A 19820-nucleotide genomic window follows, 5' to 3' on the forward strand; every position below is an offset into this window, starting at 1 on the left:
ATGCATCGGCCGGGAATCGAACCCGGGCCGCCCGCGTGGCAGGCGAGCATTCTACCACTTTTTTTTTTTTTTTTTTTTTTTTTACATTGGATTAGCAGTCCAACGCCTTAACCACTCGGCCACCTTTTTTTTTTTTGTTTCTGGATCCGAAGTCCGACGCCTTATCCATTTTTTTTTTTTAAATGAGTCAGTGCAGCTCGGTGGAGGCGCGTTGGGCAGGGGTCGAATCCCGAGGCCTGGCCATGACGTCTCCTCCTCCCTGCACTGAAGCACAGTGGCGCCAATACGTAGTAATCGTCCTTGGTTCGGAGTCTTATGATACTCATATGTGGACACGGTGCTTATGAAGCGTTGTCTATCCAAACAGGTAAAAGCTTGGCAGGAAGGCAAAAAATAACTAAGTGCTAGCGAGAATGTCTTCCCTATCATGAAGTGAGATCAGTATGCCCCTATACCGGTGCCATTAATGCATCCGGCGCAGGAGCGATCAAGAGAAGTGGAAACTTAACCAATCCCCCGCTTTTCGAAAACAATACTAAGCATATTCGCAAAGTCCCTCTTAAGATGTTTGAAAGATTGTTGCGTCCAGTACTCATGATGCATGTAACCAATAAACGAAATAAAATCGGAAATACCATTACCATCAACCACAGCAAAAATGTAACGGCCAAGAAGCCACATAATGGTGTTGTTCTTTGTCCGGGGATAAAAAACCGTGTCCGGCCAGCAGAGAATATCAGTTGTGAATGCCGATTCCGAGCTCCTGGTGAGTAACGCCAATTGTCGGCGCAGCCAGTACCACATGCGAAGACGGTCAGCGCAGGTAAATCGGTGTGGGAGTGTATCAACACAACCACACGTTTGACAAAGCGGAGAGACACTTAAACCTATACGATGAAGTCGTTCGTTCGTAGGAATCAGCTGATTAACTACCTTATACCATAGGGAGGCAACAGTCGCTGAATGAACGGGTAAGCTAATATTCGTCCATATGTTACGCCAATTAAAACGGGGATATTGCAAAACAATCGGGATGGAAGAAGAAGACCTGTGCCATTTGTCAAGCAGTGTTCGCGTAGTAAAAACAGGACGACGTTGTAAGTGGAGATCCAGATAACTAATCTCAATGTAGAAGTCCCGAACATGCCGTAGCTTCGCATTTAGAGGCCCTACGTTAATAGGCGGTGACAAGCTCGCAGGACGAACGACATGGAATAATCGCGAAGTAACAGTCGGGGACTCAGAAAATAAAAGATGGAGGGTTCGCTTAACATAAAGAGCAGCAGCCTTGACACGGACATCGGTGAACGACAAACCGCCCTCAAGACGCGGCTGCGTAAGAACATCACGACGTAATTTAAAAATGTGCCCCCGCCAAATATATCTGTTAAGAAGCTGGAACATTTTTGCACCCTGCATTCGGGGAAGCGGAAACAACTGAGCAACGTAATATACTTTACATAAAACATAAGTGTCTAATACACGCTTTTTTTGCAGTAGCGGTATCGAACGCCATGAGTGTTCGAATAAAACACCTTGAAGCTTGGAAATGGCCACTTGCCAATTTTTCGCAGCCATACGAAGAGGACACCGCTCAAGATAGATACCTAAATGTGTATGGTGTTCAACAGCCGTAACCCACGGAACAACCACATGTTCGAAGCCCCGCAAATTCAAGAGTTTGCTTTTACGGGGGTTGATACGAGAACCTGAGGCCGCAGAAAATTTATCTAGTTCCATTTTCAACTGCGGCACTTCTGCGGCGGAACGAAGCAAAACAACCAAATCATCAGCATAAGCTGTTGCTGTCTGGGTAACCCCAGAGATCGTAAGACCACGAAGTGTCGAGTTGAGACGTGTGAGGAGTGGTTGAAGGGAGAGAGCATAAAGGGTCATGGATAAAGGGCTACCTTGTGGGACGCCACGTTTAATATCAATGACCTTCGTCAGCTGGCCATTAATGTCAATCTTAGCAGAAATGCCAGTCGTCATATTCTTAAGTACCAGCAGCGCCTTTTCATTAAAACCGAGTCGGCGCAGCAGAAGCTCTAAAAACGAATGGGACACACGATCAAAAGCCTTACTAAAATCAACAAATAAAAGCGCACAGGAAATATTGGTGACAGCGACAATCGACATGACATCACGATATCCCGCCAGAGGCGTCAAGATGGAGCGCCCTGGAAAGCAGCTTTGACAAGGAGTTATTACAGGTGTAAGCAAGAGGGATAGACGTGCATTAACAGCCCTAGCAGCCGTCTTATAATCAAAATTTAAAAGGGTTAAAGGACGAAAGTCACTAGCTGTCTTCAAACCAGCAGATTTCGGTATCAGGACAACCGTACCTCTCTTGAAATCGGCTGGAATTGTGCCACCATTCAAAATTTCATTTACTATATCCGTAAAAACAGGCCCAATAATAGTCCAAAAGCGAACAAAGAACTCCTTAGGAAGGCCATCCGGACCAGGAGATTTGTGAGATGGTGAACAAGCAATAAAAGCTGAAATTTCGTCTGCAGTAAAAGGAGCTAAAAACTCCGTATTATGGTCCTCTGTTAAAACTGATGGGATAGCAGTTAAAATCTCGTCATTATCAACCGGATCAGAATCAGCCACAGCATATAAGGTCTCATAGTAGCAGGTAAGTTCATGGGTTATTTGAGTCTGTAAGGTAAGCCGGCAACCATCAGCTGCCGTAAGACCGTCAATCAATACACGTCGACGGTGCTTTTGGTGACGAAACAGATGGTACATAGAAGTCATTTCATGTGCTAAGGTGGACGGTGGTTTAGATTTAAGCTTCAACCCTTCCATCTGAAGTCGTTTAATACTAAGGAGCTTGGCTTTAATTTTCCGAATCTCAGAAAGGTGGGCACATGTCATTTTAGAAGGATCATAAAGTTCGCGAAGCACCGAATAATAATACTCAAAAGTCAGTTTCAGATCTCGCGCTCTTTGATAACTGTAGGACATTAAAGTGCGACGTAGTTTTGGCTTCGCACAGTGGATCCACCAGTGAAGCTTTGACGGATAGTATCGCAGAGAACGTAAACACATGTCCCAAGCCGTCTGTATTAGAGGTTCGATGTCAGGGTCATCGAGCAAGGAGACATTTAATTTCCACAGCGGCCGATAAAGTTTAAGAGGCTGACGCTCCAAATTAATTATAACCGCAAGGGCACAATGATCCGTAAAACTGGCTGGAATAACATCTACATTTAAAACAGAAACACTAAGGGGATCAGAAATATACAATCGGTCAAGGCGACTACTGGAGGTGGCAGTAAAAAATGTAAATTTAACTAAAGTGGGGTGTTTAACCTCCCACGCATCGCGTAGTCGTAGTTGACGTACAAGAGAATGTAGCTCGAAACAATAATTAAAATGAGGGGATTGGTCCTTAGCTTGTAATACACAATTAAAATCACCCCCCAATATCAAAGTCGCAGGATTTTTGCGTAAAAGATAAATCAGATCCTCTTTATAAAAACGAGACCTTTCCTGCCGTTTGCTGGAACCAGAGGGGGCATAAATATTAACCAAGGTTGTGTCAAATAACCGACAACCAATAGTGAAGATTGGGGGGCACTTTCACCCGACGGCGTATCTGATGCACACCAGATTCAAGAGCAGGTGGAGTGGGGGGTTCGAGATCAGGTACGCCAACCAAGGCATCCGAAGGATTAGCAGGGCGAGAGGAATCAGAAGAAGGAACCAGCAAGGGGAAAACTGCATCAGGAACATCGGCACCGGCATCAGAAGGTGTAGGTATTGGAAGTGTAGGAGGTGGAGAGATAGGTTTGGAATCCGCTGAAGCGGAGCGCTCAGTTCTAGGAGCGATTTTCCGACAAACAGCTGGCTGCACCGAAGTGTCGTCAACATGTTGTGATGCCTGTGTCGGGGGGATGTCAACACCACCTCGACCGAATGTTGTGGCTCTTGCGCCGACGGTGTGGCAGCAAGTTTGACGTCATCAGGCAAAGCAGGAGACACAGCGGGAACAGAATCCGAAACAGGCATGGGAGATTCCGGAATTCTCTCGTCAGATTCGCAAACCGGCTGCGAAACAGCAGCTTCATCATCAGTGCTACCGGTATCACTAGCACGACGGCGTTTGTTATTGGAAACAAAATGGTTCAAATGGCTCTGAGCACTATGGGACTTAACTTCTGAGGTCATCAGTCCCCTAGAACTTAGAACTACTTAAACCTAACTAACCTAAGGACATCACACACATCCATGCCCGAGGCAGGATTCGAACCTGCGACCGTAGCGGTCTCGCGGTTCCAGACTGCAGCGCCAGAACCGCTCGGCCACCAGCGGCCGGCTGTTGAAAACAGACGGGATCGGTGTAGGAGCAGCCGATACATCTGGGCGAGTGGGTAACGGGGGAAAACCTGCATCAGAGGAGGGTGTCACCCGTTGTGAAGAATCTACTGCAGGAGGCTGACAAGAAACAGTGGAGGAAGCTGCTGGCACAAGATCGGCAACCGTTAATTTGCGGCGTTGTGCTAGCCCATTGTGAAGCACAAACACCCGCTTAGGGCAATGAGCACTAACATGACCATTTTCATTACATAGAAAACACGTACCAACTTGCCCCTCATAAGTAAGATGAACACGATAACCACATACAACCAGACGGGACGGTATATTCGACTTACTATGCATTTCAACCGATCTGACACCATTATAACATTGCAGCTTATGTTGTGCAGACCAACGTTCATTTCGAATTGACCGAACAGTACCATAACCAAGCAAAGCGTCCTTGAGATAACTGTTGTCAACTTCAGGGGGTAAATTATAAACCCGAACTGTGGTATACGTAATTTCAGCATTTGAAACAGCAACACTGCTAACAGAACCATCTCTATGACGGAACGACACTTGCTCACCATGTTTAAGTAAAATCCTATCTAGCAAAACCGGGTTCAACAATTTCACAAAAAAGCAGTAAAGTTCTGTATCAAAATACGCCGTATGTACCTGGTCCGATGTAATGCCAATCGTATCCACAATCCATTCGTGAATTTCCAACGAAGTTGGTTGCATATTCCTGGTGGCCTTGTTAAACTGAAAACCGAGAGTACACTTCCGCGGAAACAACCGGGAAGTCATAACACTTAAGTAATGCGGCAAAAGCCGCAATACAACACAAGACACAAAACAAACACTAAGGCTACGAAACAACAAAGAAAAGAAGACAAAGAAACGTCACACACAGAAAGTAAATAGCCACAACCCGAGGGAAACGGCGGATCGAATACACAGCATGTCCGATCGCTGTCGCGTCTCAAGCGGAACTGAGCCACTAGACCACACCGGATGTGGGGGTGTCTTCGACGGTTCGGACGGTCGCTTGTCGCATTTCGTGTCGTGTCTCGCGTCGGCGGCCTTCTCTCTTTGCGAGCGTCTTTGCGCATACTGACTGGCAAGGCGCGCACCTCAAACGTCTCAGAGCAATATTTTTGGCTTCATGCTCTGCTGGGAGAAGAGGAAAATGGAAGCTGTAAGTAGCAATGACAGGAAGTAAACATCTTCCCGCTGAACCGTTGTGGATAACAAACATGAAATAAGTTGGGGCCCTAGCAACAGCACCACCACCAGTCACAGAAAATTAAATGCCCCGCGTGAGGATCGAACTCACGACCTTAAGATTATGAGACTTACGCGCTGCCTACTGCGCTACCGAGGCACGGGTGAACCGTGTGTCCTGGAAACTGGGTAAGTAGCTTACCCAATGTTAGACGGAGAGACACTGTACTTCCTGGATAATGTGTTCTGTTGCTAGACGTGCATTGCCGGTCCAGTTGATTGCGGTGTTGCTGCAGCTTTTGCAAACGATAGGCAGCACTCCTTGTCGTTAACGTTCAGTGCCTCGGAGGCACCTGGACATAGCAAATTGTGGTGCCACGCCGACGCTAGTCTGTAGAACATGATGCGAGCGTCCTAGTGGGGACCCGCGAGTGCTGCGTTCTCGGTTCTTCTCAAGGGAATCCAGCTATACATTCTTGTGGATCGTGCATTTCAAGAGCGCAAGCCACACGGCAGCATTATCGCGGGAAAAGCAAAATGATGCATCGGCCGGGAATCGAACCCGGGCCGCCCGCGTGGCAGGCGAGCATTCTACCACTTTTTTTTTTTTTTTTTTTTTTTTTTTTTTTTTTTTTTTTTTAGGGCCTCCCAACTCCCCTTATAGCCCTCCTTACTCTCACCAAGATATGCCTTCTTCGGCGAGCTTCAACGCTATATTTGCTGGACTGTCGAACTTCGTGGAACAGAGAAATAACTTAAAACAAAAGCATCTTCTCCTCAGATGATATGCTGTCTTCTTCCAAAGAAAAATGAAGAACTAAAAGTAATTTTATGCTGGAATTCGTGGACGGTCTTCCTTCCTCCGCCGGTTCAACTCTTCTGCTCGTATTTCAACTAAAAACATATTCCTCTTAAAAGGAAAATATTCTCCCTCTTGACGAACGTCATTCACTCCGATGTAGCAGAGAGTTGTTAAAAAACAGGTGTCAACGCTGCACAACAGCACAACATGAGAGGTTATGTTGATGTGTGCGTCACACGAAGGAAATAGAAATCACCGAAAAGTAATAAAATGTAATCGCAACAGTCCGGGAACAGAAATAAAGAGACTGGAAAAACACTCCTGCAGCTATGAATGTTCCACACAAACAGGCTGTATCGTCGAAAATACCCATGAAGTCTCGGGAACAAAATTAAATTCCTCAAAATTAAAAGGACACTCCTCTCTTGGAGATAAACCCAGAACGACCCGCAGTGAGTTTGTGGCACAATTCACCAACCATAACACAAATAAAACAAATAAAAGTAAGAAAATGAAATAAAAATTGGAGCGCGTCGGCTCAGTAAATCTCAGTTCAAGGTGTTTGCCGCAGTTCCATTTCATAGCCGTAATCCAAGGCCGCCTTCAAAAAATTCGCAAACAGTTCGCGAAATTGAACGCAATCCTTCAGTGTCATATACTGGGCCCACAAATAATCCAGGTAAATCACTGTATCAGTGACGGCCATATCGATAAGGGCATAAATCGTATGCCCTAATATCCAAACAGTGGCGTTATTTTTTGTCCGCGGGAAAGCTTTGAAGTTAGGCACTATCACACGGCGAACAGTCACAAGGTGAGGAGGCGTTCTATTAATGTGGGCGACCATTCGTTGACACAGCTTCCATACCGTCGACACCGATGCAAACTCAAAACGATGTTCCCGTGTGTCCACAGCACCACATCTTCCACAGTTGGCAGAGGGAAGGAGGTGAATGTCGGCAAGCCGCTGGTTCGTCGCTAGGGTGTTGTTGACGATCTTAAACCAGAGCGCACTCACGTCCGACGGCAACACCGGGTTGTTGATGTTTGCCCACACCTTCACCCATTCCACTGTGGGGTTCCGGAGCACCAGTTTATGACGCGGAGGTTGTCCAGTCAGGGCAACGTAGAGTCCGCGGGCGGTCCTGTGTCTGTCGGTAGCCGTTGACAGGGCGTAGCTCCTCGTTAAAAAATACTCCCGTATGTAGGACATATTGTACGGGATGGCCGCGAGAGAGACGGGCGCCGCTTCCGAGTGTGGGCGGTAGAGCTCCAGGAGTGCCGCGGTGGTTCCTGCCGGGTCGTCGGACTGCAGGGTGGCTGTCCGGTGGACGAGCAGCGCGCCGCATTTGCGTGGAACGTCGATGAAACCGAGGCCGCCCAGCTGCCTGTCGATGACACAGGTCGAAGCTTTGACTTTAAAAATTTCATGCCGCCACAGCAGCCAGTAGACTGCCTGCGAAAGCGCCCTCCCGATCGGCTTCGGAACACTAAGCAGTTGGACGATGTACCACGCATTCGATAAGATGAATGTGTTAATGACAGCCACACGTTGATGTAAGTTGAGTCGGCGACCTGAGTGGCTGCGACATACGGCCTTCACAGTGCCAAGAATTCGCCTCCAGTTTAAAACTTGCATTTTTTGTGGGCACGCTCCAATGTCGAGTCCTAAAATTTTGTGGGTGCGCACAACACGGAACCAGTCCTGTTCAGCAGACAGTCCCCGCCGACCCAGTGGTACCAATACAGTTTTCCGCGTATTCAAAACGGCGCCAGAGGCACGTTCGTACAATGTCAGGACATCGCGAACTCTGTCCAAGTCATGTGCCCGCCCCATGAAAAGTCCCACGTCGTCAGCATAGGCAGCACATTTGAGAGAGACGTGACAGACCTGGACACCTTCAACGATTCGACCGACTGCGCGCAAAAACGGGTCGAGCGCAATGACAAACAGGAGCATTGATAAAGGACAGCCCTGTCTGACGGATCTTGTAATAGGAATGGGCGGCGACTGCCAACCATTGATTACAATTACTGACGTCGCCGACGTTAAAAGATTCCGTATAGCATCGAGAAAGTGGCCGCCGAACCCCAGTTTTGTCATGACGGACAGAAGATAATCGTGCCCGATACGGTCGAATGCATTGGCAAAGTCGATGGAGAGAATGCCAGCGGACAGGTCATTAATTGCTGCGTACGCGACCACGTCTCGGTATGAAGCCGCAGCGTGAAAAATGCTACGACTTTTCACACCACACGACTGAAAGGGACTGATGATCCTGTCCATGACCACAGTGAGTTTCGTCGCGAGGCATCGTGCCGCCAGTTTATAATCTGCATTTAAAAGTGTGATAGGGCGTAATGCCTCAACACGGCATGCTGTCGGTGTCTTCGGAATTAAGACAATACGCCCTTCAACGAACTTCGAAGGGACAGCAGCACCACGAACAATTTCATTTATCATGATCGTCAATGTCTCACCGAAAATATCCCAATAAGCCAGGTAAAATTCGATGGGAAAACCATCTGGACCTAGAGACTTCCCTCGACGACACGAACGCAACACGTCTTTCACATCGTCCTGTGACAACATCTCATCCAGTGACTGACGATCAGATTCGGAGATGACAGTATCCAATTCATCTAACAGAAAGGAACGTGCGACATCGTCGGCAGCAGTCTGTCCGAACAATCCCTTAAAGTGGTCGGAGACGTGGGGAACGATCTCATGCTTCGCCATGAGACGAGCACCAGTGTCCGTGATGAGAGTGGTAATGTCTTTCCTCCGCGCCAACCGTTTCTCGCGTGCCAAGTGGTAAAGCGTTGGCACTTCGTCAATGGTTTCACACTGCGGCCGGCTCCTTATCAGAACACCTTGTGCCTTGTGGAGGTGATGATGGAGTATCTTGCTTTTAATTCTATTCAAACGTGCGCGTAAGTTTTGATCTGGCGCCACGGGCGCATCAAGCGCATCTTGGAGACACTGCTGATAAAAGGCAATGGTGCGCCTCTCCCAAAACGACGCCTCCCTTGCATACCGCATCGCAACACTGCGCAACTGTGGTTTGGCTAAGTCGACCCACCATTGTAAGACAGTGGCATAACTTCCCCGTTTGTCAGAACAAAGCTGCCACACGTTCTGAATCTCGCAACGGAAACCGGCGTCAGAGAGATGACGGGTACTGAGTTTCCAAATACGGGAAGGTGGCGCCTGCCTAGTTGCCAGTAATTGCACGTCACACACAACACCGCAGTGATCACTAAAAGCGACGGGATGTACCGCAACCCTCTGAAGATAGGTTTGAAGTGGCCGCGACACATAAATGCGATCAAGTCTGCTGGCACCTGTCGCATAAAAATGTGTGTATTGCGTCGTGGCAGGATGAAAATGACGCCAAACATCGATCAAGTCATTGGTCACAATTAGTTGGGAAAGTTCCGGGCACATGGTAGCCGTGGGAAATTGATCGGCTGCGGCAGTAACACAGATAAAATCGCCGCCAACTACTACATTGCGGGTCGACGCAAAGAACGGAACCACATCGTGATAAAAAAAACAGAACGAGCACGTTTATGATCAGTGCCACTCGGCGCGTATATATTGAGAAATGTGACATCCTGGATCGTACACGTAAGTAAGCGGCCATTCGGTAAAAATTGAACGTTAGTTGGTTGCAATACAGTTTTATAAAGAACAGCGGTGCCACAAGTACCTTCAACGTTAATGTTATAGATGACATCGTAAGCAGGGACGTTATTGAAGCGCTTACCAGTGACTTCTTGGAGCAATGCAACGTCATAGCCTCCCAAAGTTAAAAAGTCTATAAAACTTGCTATTTTATGCGCAGCTATGATGCGATTTACATTGAGTGATAAAACTGAGAAGATCTTTAGATGTTGACGAGCGGCGGCCATTTAAAACACAGACACTCAAGTATTAGCAAGAAAAATGAGAAACGGAAGACGCAGATGCAGCGTCTGAAGCACACCAATAAAACTGTCAAGAAGCACTGCAACGCATTACGTAACTCGTGGACAATACTGTGCAGAAAATTACTGTCAGCGTGCAGGAACAGCGTAACATAACAGCCCAGGTAAACGGGGCACGAATTGCAGCAGGTCCGCCTAAAAGCCGCTAATGGGATCCAGGGTCGTCCTCCTCCTGCTTCCACCAGGGCGTCTCCGCTGGTCGGTCGGTCTGTTGGGCGCGACCGCCAGCAGTGTCTGTGTACGTGGCCTCGTCCGCCTGTGTTGTGGCTGTACCGGCGGCCGACGTCGCCGAATGCATGCGTGTGCGCTGCGGCAGCTGCTCGCTACTTTGCTCGCTTTTGCGCTTCGCAGCTTGCGCACCCTGTTCGCGTGCCGTATTTAAGAACACCTTGAGATGTGCTGTTTGTTCCCTTATACGCTCCTGGCGCCCAGAGCTGTCAGAGGCAGGGGGGGGGGGGGGGGGCACGATGTTTAAACTTCACTCTCACTGCCACTCTCTGATACAGGGGTGCCCGGTAAATCATCTGACTGCTGACTCCTAGTACCCTTGTTTTTATTTTTCTTTGTACGCCCTTTCCTCGGTGCCAGGGGAACCACTTCAGGCGGGGGAGGCGGTGGCAAGGAGATGTCCATCTCTTCCGAAATAGCAACTGGTGTATTATCCGAAACATCTGGGACCTCCTTAGCAACTGAAGCTGATTCTACCACAGCCGAGGACAAAATGGGAGCGTCCTCCATCCGTTCCTGTGGCGCGTCGACAGTAACATTCACCTCACTTGGGACATCCTCAGGACGAATGGGGTCGGCAGGTCGGGGTTGTGATACAGTGCCCGCTACTATTTCACTCAGGAGTGGCACAAAGTGGCCGCCAGTAGCCGCAGCGTCACTACGTGGGAGCTGTACGGGTCGTCTACGGGTACAATCGACACGTAAATGCTCAGTTGAATTACAAATTGAGCACGTGGGAGGCTGGCCGATATAAGTCACTTGAGCCCTACAGCCCGCAATCATAACATAAGATGGAATGTGTTTCTTCAAGTCAATGCGTACACTTCTGACGCCACTATTAACCTGGTATCGGTACGCACTAGACCACTTCTCGTTAGCTACCGACAAGACCACGCCGTACTGAGTTAGAGCACGTGCAATCAAATCATTGCCACATTCAGGAGGCACATTAAATACTCGAACCGTTCTAACACCATCACCTGAGGGCACAATTTGCACATCACTGACTGTTCCATTGACATGCCTAAATTTACGCACTCCGCCAAATTTTTCAATAAATTTTTCACAGATGTCGCCGGAAAAGAACTTCAAAAATAGCGAATATTGAACGAAATTCAATTGAAACGTGTCTTCTAGATCATCCGGGATTTTCAAATCTTCGAATATAAATTCGTGCATTTCAAAAGCGGTGGGCCGCAAAGCATTTCTGTCAAATACAAACTGTGCGGTGTTTGCCCTAGTAATTGTCGACATGGTACTCACGTTGAAGAAACTTGAACACGTGTACCTCGAAACACTCGCTGAGCGCCGCCCCGGGATGTAAACAAAGCCGCAACCGCTCCGCTGCTCCGCGCGATGTGCGCGGATACGCTGTCCGAATGCGTCTTGATGTACTGGCCTGCCTCGTAATGCGTCTACAGCTACGATCACCTTCGGCCGCTGCCGACAGGCGGGAAGCAGATACCAGGCAGCAACGCGGTGGTGGTGTAATGGTCAGCGTAGTTGCCTTCCAAGCAGTTGATCCGGGTTCGATTCCTGGCCACCGCAGCGGGCCGTTATTTTGGCGTATGAATACGTCTGCGGCGCGCCGTTAAACTGAAGTTTTTTCCCGATCGCGGTCCGCGCAGAGCAGGCTGTAGCGTGTCACCGTGTCTCGACTTGACTCGACTTTGCGATGACGCGAGAGCTGACGCTTTCCAGTCGGCCTATATCAAAATGACAGGCATGACAAACGACTGAGAGAGGTAGGGAGAGGCGAGCCGATGGACACACATCACGCTCCTTCATTTCACGGTGGCCGCGCGGCGCGGCTTAGCATACCGAGAGGTAAACCGTGGCGCCAGTGTCTCTGACCGAATCGGGCTGGAGCTCCGAAATCGAAGAAGAAAGGAAAGTTGGAATGAAAAGTGCCAACAGTACCCTCTGTTCCCAGGCCGTCAGTCACCAAAGTGCTGGTAAAGTCCATAGTTGTTTAAACAGCAGGAATCGGACTTCTTCTTTCTTTCCTCTTTCTCGTATTGAGTATGGAAAGCCATTGCCGAGTGAATACTATAGTGCTTGCCGACAAGTGGAGCTCAGATCCGCTGTTAGCTTCCACGTAGAGTGAAGATTTTTTGCTCATCTTAATCTCCAGCTGAAACTGGCGTTGCCTTTTCGTAGCAGTAAAATCTTAGTGGCCCGTGGGGGGGGATCGAAACCACGATCTTCGCGTTATTAGCACGACGCTCTAACCAACTGAGCTAACGGGCCTCGGCACAAGTGGTTGCACAGCCTTACTCTGGAACTCCGTGGCATAATGCCACACACCATTTCTAGGGACATCGTGTGCCTCTTTCTGTCTACTATTGTCTGCTGACGATTACGAAACTGTATCTACATTGCGGGCAGGACGCGAAACGGCAGCTCGGACAGCTGAAACTTGTCACAATTCGTGTGGAGTAAATTACGTTCCGGTACCGTGATTCGAACCCGGCACTCCAGGGTGAAAGACAGGTATCCTAGCCACTAGACCACACCGTACGTGCGCATGCGTTGTACGGTTTAGAAGGTCTCTTGTCGCATTTCGTGTCGAATCCGGCGTCGGCGATCTTCTTTGTTTGCGAGCATCTTTGCGAATACTCGCTGGCAAGGCGCACACCTCAAAAGTCTCAGAGCATTGATTTTGGCCTCATGCTTTGCTGCGGGAAGAGGAAAAGCAAAGCAATAAGTAGCCATAACAGGAAGTAAACATTTGCACGCTGAGGCGTTGAAACGTTGTGGATAACAAACAACAAATACGTTGGTTGCGTAGCCACAGCACCGCCGTCAGTTACAGAAAACTACGTGCCCCGGGTAAGGATCGAACTCACGACCTTAAGACTTACGCGCTGCCTACTGCGCTACCGAGGCACGGACGAATCGTCGCTCTGGAAATTTGGTAAGTAGCACAGAGAATATCACATGTAGAGACAGTGTACTTCCTGGGTAATGTGTGCTGTTGGTACACGTGCATTCCCGGCACAGTAGACTGAAGTATAGCTGCAGCTTTTACAACGGAAGGTAGCCTGCTTGTCGTCGTTAAAGTTGATTGCCTTGGAGGCTCTTGGACACAGCAACTCGTGAGTACAGGCCGACGCTAGTCTGTAGTACGGCAGACGAGCGGCCAAGTGAGGAGTCGTACGTGCTGCATGTTTGGTTCTTCTCACAGAGAATCCGGCTATTCACTCTTGTAGTTGCGCGTATGATGCTAGTTGCTTCTGCACCCTAAAACAAAACAAAACAAATTCTTGTAGCTTATGCAACGAAAGCGCGAAAGACACACGCACCATTATCGCAAGAGAAATAAAACTGATGCATCGGCCGGGAATCGAACCCGGGCCGCCCGCGTGGCAGGCGACCATTCTACCAATTTTTTATTTTTTTATTTTTTCGCTCGTCGCTGACCCCTCCTTTCTTGGATCATGCTGTGAAAATCAATAAATAAGTGAAAATTCTTCCACAAAATCAAATCTTCTGTCCATCCATGGAAAACACTGTACCTCTTCAAATGATAAAAATGTCAAAATAAAATATCCATCCTAAAGGAAGCCACAGACGACGAGTAACTAAAATTCGTGGGAAAGTTCTTCTTTAAAAACACAATAACGTCCATGTCCATTATTGGAGAACAAGATGCGCGTGGAGAAGACAAACTAAAAACTAACTCCGAAGTCCATAAGAAAAAGGTAGTAAAAGGAAAGTAAAATAATATTGTCACTTCCATGTGAGAAACGAAATGCATCACTGCTGTAAGTCAAATAAAATATATTTTGCTTCAGTAGCGTGTAATATCCTTACACACCCATCAAAACCATTGGGTCAAATTCAAACAAAAATGATTGATAAATGAAAAATAATAGATAGCCTCTTGAGTCTTCAACGGAGTTTTCCGTGTATCAATTACTGAGCGTCTTCGCGTAACCATGTTGTAACGCCGCACGCAGAAAATTGGCAAAAAGTTCGTTGTAATGCTTCAGCTGCTCTACATGGGAATGTGCATCCCACAAGTACGCTAAATAAGTGTACACGTCCTTAACTTGGCAATCCAGAATGGCCTAGGATCCACACCATTGTATTGTGCTTCGTGCGAGGGAAGGGTTTACACCCTGGCACAAGAACATCATTGAGAGTCACGTGCGAGGGTGTTGTCCTGTTGATCAGAGCCACCATGACCCTACACAGTTCCCAGACGACCGACACAAGGCGACATTGAAAGCGATGCTCCCGTGTGTCCAGAACGCCGCAAGCACCACAGTTGGCAGACGGCAGCAGGCGGATGTCCGAGGGACGTTGGTTTGCGGCCACCGTATTGTTGACCAGTTTATACCACTGGGACCGAACGCCAGAGGGCAACACGGAATGATGAATATTAAGCCACACTTGCCGCCAGTTGGTCGCGGGGAAGCAAAGAGCGAGCTTGTGAGGGGGTGGCCTCGCCACCATTGCCGCATACAGTCGGCGAACATTCCTGTTTCTGTCCAGTGCCGTTTCCAGTACGTAGCTCCGCTGCAGGTAGTAAGCTCTGACGTAGCCTAGTTGATACGGGATGCCCGCCACGGACACCGGTGCGCTCTCGGAGGGCGGCCGGTAAGCGACGAGCATGGCCGCCGCCGTTCCATCCGGGCTGTCAACTTGCAGGGCGGCCATGCGGTGCACCAGCAGCGCCGAACACTTCCGGGAAAAATCGACGAGGCCGAGTCCCCCGAAGGTGGTGTCGAGGACGCAGGTCGCCGCCCGAATCTTATAAAATTTCGTGGCGCCACAGGAACCAGTACGCGGCCTGCGAAAATGATCGAGCAAGGGGTAGTGGAACATCCAGTAGTTTTGAGGCATACCAGACCTTGGAATACACGGCGCTGTTAATTAGGTCGACATTCTGGAGGAGGGTGAGACGTCGGCTGGCGTAAGTCTTACAAAGGCCTTTGACGTTATTCAGCAGCTGGCGCCAGGTGCGCGCCCGCATCTGTTGAGGATTTGCGGTAATATCAAGGCCCAAGATCGTGTGATTACGTTTTACACGAAAGCAAGTCTTATCGGGATCCACTTCACAATTTCCTAAAGGAATCAGTACAGTCTTCCTTGGATTTATCAGGGCACCCGACGCACGTTCATACGGCCTCGGTAAGGGCCGGATGTGATGAAAATCGTTGCCGTTGCCGATAAAAACACCTACGTCATCAGCGTAAGCGAGACATTTCACATTGGCATGATGAATATCCACGCCGCCTATCGTGCGGTCTAGCACACGCAACAGTGGGTCAAAAGCAATTACAAAAAGGCACATAGATAAGGGACAACCCTGTCGCACCGATCTACGAAGAACTATAGGTGCCGTGTGACATCCATTAATTGTCACCACTGAACTGGCCCCTGTCAGTAAATAGCGATTCACGCGAATGAAGCGGAAGCCAAAGCCCATTCTTTCCATAACTTGCATCAAATAATCGTGGCTCATCCTGTCAAATGCATTGGCAAAGTCCAGCGAAAGAACACCTGCTGAAAGCCGATGGACGGCGATGTAAGTGATGACGTCACGATAGGTAGATGCCGCATTGAAAATGGTCCGCCTCTTAACGCCGCCGCATTGATGTGGACAGATGACTTTGTCCATGACTGCCTGTATCTTCGCTGCAATACATCTGGCCGCCAGCTTGTAATCAGCATTCAGTAACGTAATTGGTCTAAGATCGGTGACACGCCACGTACCCCGTTTTATGGGGATAAGAACAATGTGGCCTCCGAGAAACTGATTCGGGATGACAATGCCGCGAAACACTTCGTTCACCACTACCATTAATTTGTCCCCTACAATATCCCAGAAAGTAATATAAAATTCTGTAGGAAGACCGTCGGGTCCAGGCGACTTGCCCGTTGTACTGGCTTTCAATATCTGTAACATTTCCTGGTTCGACATCTCTGCAACCTGCTCTTCACGGTCAGGTTTGGAAATGCAGTCGACTAAGTCATGTAATAAAAGTCGCGTGGCCTCTTCGTCCTTGGTAGTGTCGTGAAAGAGCGAAGTATAATAGTCGGCGATATGGCGTACTATTTCGTGCCGCTGCGATAATACAATCCCCGCATCAGTTTCGAGAGCATCAATATACTTTTTCCAAGCCTGTTTCTTTTCCCGGGCAAGATGATAGAGCAGCGACTCCTCGTCATCGATGTGGCACAAGGGACGGCTCCGAACCGTTAAACCTCTCGACCTTTCTTGGTGCAGCTGCAGAATCTTGGCTTTAATTGTCCTCAGGCAGAGTCTAATGTTTACGTCGGGGTCAACAGGTGCATTGATAGCATCCTGTAAGCACTGCTGATAAAAATCCAACGTATACCTTTGCCAATAACTGGCATCTCGACTATAGAATTGCGCCGCCTTTCGCAAAAGCGGTTTGGCATGCGCCACCCACCACTCAATGCAGGAGCCGTAATTGTTGAATTTTTCTAAGCATTACTGCAATGCTGCTCGCAACTCCGCACGGAGCCCTTCGGCACCCAGATATCCGGTATTTAATTTCCAATATGCCGGAAGAGATTTTGTGAGACAGCACTGCAACCGCAAAGCACACACATAGCCACAATGATCACTCATGGCGACAGGCAGAACTTCGACTGTGCATAAAGCGTCTGTTAGCTCCCGCAAAACGTAAATCCTATCAATTCTGCTGGCCCCTCCAGTATAAAAGTGCGTATACTGCGTCATGATGGGGTGGTAGTGGCGCCACGAATCACGCAAGTTCGCTGCATTTAAAAGTGTATTCAGTTCAGCACATTTAGTGGGGGTGGGATATTAGTCAGCAGAGGCAACAACACAATTAAAATCGCCACTGAATACGATGGGACGCGCCGTAGCCAAAAAGGGGCATATGTCCGTGGTAAAAAAACGAGCTCGTGTGCGTTTTTGATCAGTCCCCGAGGGCACATAGACGTCGACAACTTGGACCCCCGCAATGACACACGTCAGTACACGACCATTGGGGAGAAGTCTGATGTCCATAGGTTCGAAATACGACTTGTCTAAAATTGCAGTGCCACAGTTATTGCCACTATTAAGATTGTAAATAACATCGTAGCCCGGAATATTGCTAAAAAAATCACTAGAGGCTTCTTAAAGAAGGGCAATTCTAAAATTTCCATGAAATAAAACGTCTTCAAAAGCAGCTACCTTGCGCACAGCTGAGATACCGACAACGTTTAATGTCAAAACAGAAAACACACGCGTTGGTTGTCGGTGCGTAGACATTTTAAGCAGATGTACAATGCCGAGCAATATAAAAAGCATCAACGAAGTGATATAACGCCGGACTTATACTGAAATGAAGAGCAGCTGGCATAAAAATGGGAATTTCAATAGTTCTTAAAACACTGTAGGGGTTAGTAGCAAATCTACAGAACATCGCACGACAATACACTGGACACAGTTCAAGACACAGTAGTTTCCGGGTCAATTGCAATGTAGGTGGACTCATGACAACGATGTGGGTCTGCGCGCATTTCTACTTTCTACTGGCCCCCCTCGTCCTCCTGCTGCTGCCACCACGGGCTGTGACTGACGGGTGGCGGGGGTGGTCGTGCGTCGCCCGACGTCTTGGTGGCTTCCGCCTGGCCGCCGCGCGATGTTACGGCTGGCTGTGACGGCACAGAATGTTTGCGCGGGCGCTGTGGTAACTGCTCACTGCCCTGTTCTAATTTACGCTTCGCAGCGGCAACGTCCTGTTGCTTCCCGGCACTGAGAAATTGTTTCAACCGTTCAGTGTGTGCTCGAATCTTCTCTGTCCTGGCGGGGCTGCTACTACGGGAGGAACCCTGTGACATTGCCTCACTTTCACTGCCACTCTCCGCGGCTGGAAGAGTCACCAGGGCGGCCAGGTTCTGATCCTTGACCTGTTTTCCCTTGCCCCACTGTCGACGTTGCTTTTTACTTTCCGCTGAAGGCGTTACAGTATCGGCAGAAGTTGACACCCGGAGGGGCGGTGGGGGTACAGAAGCGTCTGTTGCCTCCACCGACTCCGATTGAACGTCATCAGTATTAACAGAGCGTGCGTCCCTTTCGTCATCAACACGGTCGGCCGGGGTAGGCGGGTCCTGGACAACCTCCATTTCCTCCTGCCCGACAGTCGTGTGACTATGTTCCGCGACGTACGTGTCTTCGACGGAAGCAACGGCCGTCGGTCGGCCGGCCGGTCGGACCGGTAAAGGATCTGCCTGCTACAATCTCACTCATAAGGGAGCACAAATTTATCGCCACCACCCACAACATCTTCGCGCTGTAACTGAACAGGCCGCCGTCGAGGGCAGTCACCCCTCAAATGTTCCGTGGAATGACATACGGCACATGTCGGCGGTTACCCGATATATGAGACCTGTGCACGAACCCCACCGATTACAAAATAGGAAGGAATATGTTGTTTCAAATCCATCCGTACACTACGACACCACTAGCTACTTTGTAACGGTATGCACTCGACAATTTCTCCATTGTAATGTTCAGAACGTCATCAAAAATCAGGGCATTCCGGCGGTACATTAAAAACATGGACAGTCCGAATCCCATAACCAGACGCCATAATTTGCACATTACTAATACTGCCGTCTGCATGTTTAAATCGGCGACTGCCACCAAATGTAGCGACAAATTTTTCACACATGGCCCCAGAGGTAAATATCAAAAACAGGCAACACTGAACAAAGTCCAACTGAAAGGTGTCTACGATTTCTTCCGGTATCTTTAAGTAATCGAATAACCACTCGTGTATTTCAAACGCGGTAGGCCGGACAGCACTTCTATCAAATACACACTGAGCGGTGTTAGCCCTCGAAAATGTCGACATTTTGTTACTTACAAATCTTCAAAACAGAAATCACAAAGAACGAAGCGCCGAAGTCCCGGCCATGTAAACAAACCGACGACGGCAGCGGAGCTCCGCGCGATGTACACTTTCCGCGCAGACGTCTGAAGGGAAAGTGGGACTGCCGTCCAGTGTCGTCGCATCCTTTTGAGAGAACGCTGCAGACGCTGAATTCTGCACTGCACTGCTTAAAAATGAAGGTCCAAAGCGTTACCCCGAGTACTCTTGCGGCGCCGGCGATGACTGTTGCCAAAGGTGGCCAAATGTGCGTGGAGACGCTGTCCGAATGCGCCTGGATGTACAGGCCTGCCTCGTATTGCGCCTACAGATACGATCACCTTCGGCCGCTGCCGACAGGCGGGAAACAGCTACAGCGCGGCGTGGCAGCAGGCAGCTGG

General features: G+C 48.9%; 3 non-coding genes across 3 annotated transcripts; 1 reads left to right on the plus strand and 2 right to left on the minus strand.

Moving 5' to 3' along the window:
• Nucleotides 1-5625: 5625 nt before the first annotated feature.
• Trnam-cau (transfer RNA methionine (anticodon CAU)) lies at nt 5626-5698 on the minus strand. The gene has a single exon. It is a non-coding gene; the product is annotated as a tRNA-Met (tRNA).
• Nucleotides 5699-12034: 6336 nt separating this feature from the next.
• Trnag-ucc (transfer RNA glycine (anticodon UCC)) lies at nt 12035-12106 on the plus strand. The gene has a single exon. It is a non-coding gene; the product is annotated as a tRNA-Gly (tRNA).
• Nucleotides 12107-12732: 626 nt separating this feature from the next.
• Trnai-aau (transfer RNA isoleucine (anticodon AAU)) lies at nt 12733-12808 on the minus strand. Its single transcript has one exon. It is a non-coding gene; the product is annotated as a tRNA-Ile (tRNA).
• Nucleotides 12809-19820: the final 7012 nt, after the last annotated feature.

Source organism: Schistocerca nitens, chromosome 2 (assembly GCF_023898315.1).
Source record: "Schistocerca nitens isolate TAMUIC-IGC-003100 chromosome 2, iqSchNite1.1, whole genome shotgun sequence".
Classification (NCBI taxonomy): Eukaryota; Metazoa; Arthropoda; class Insecta; order Orthoptera; family Acrididae; genus Schistocerca; species Schistocerca nitens.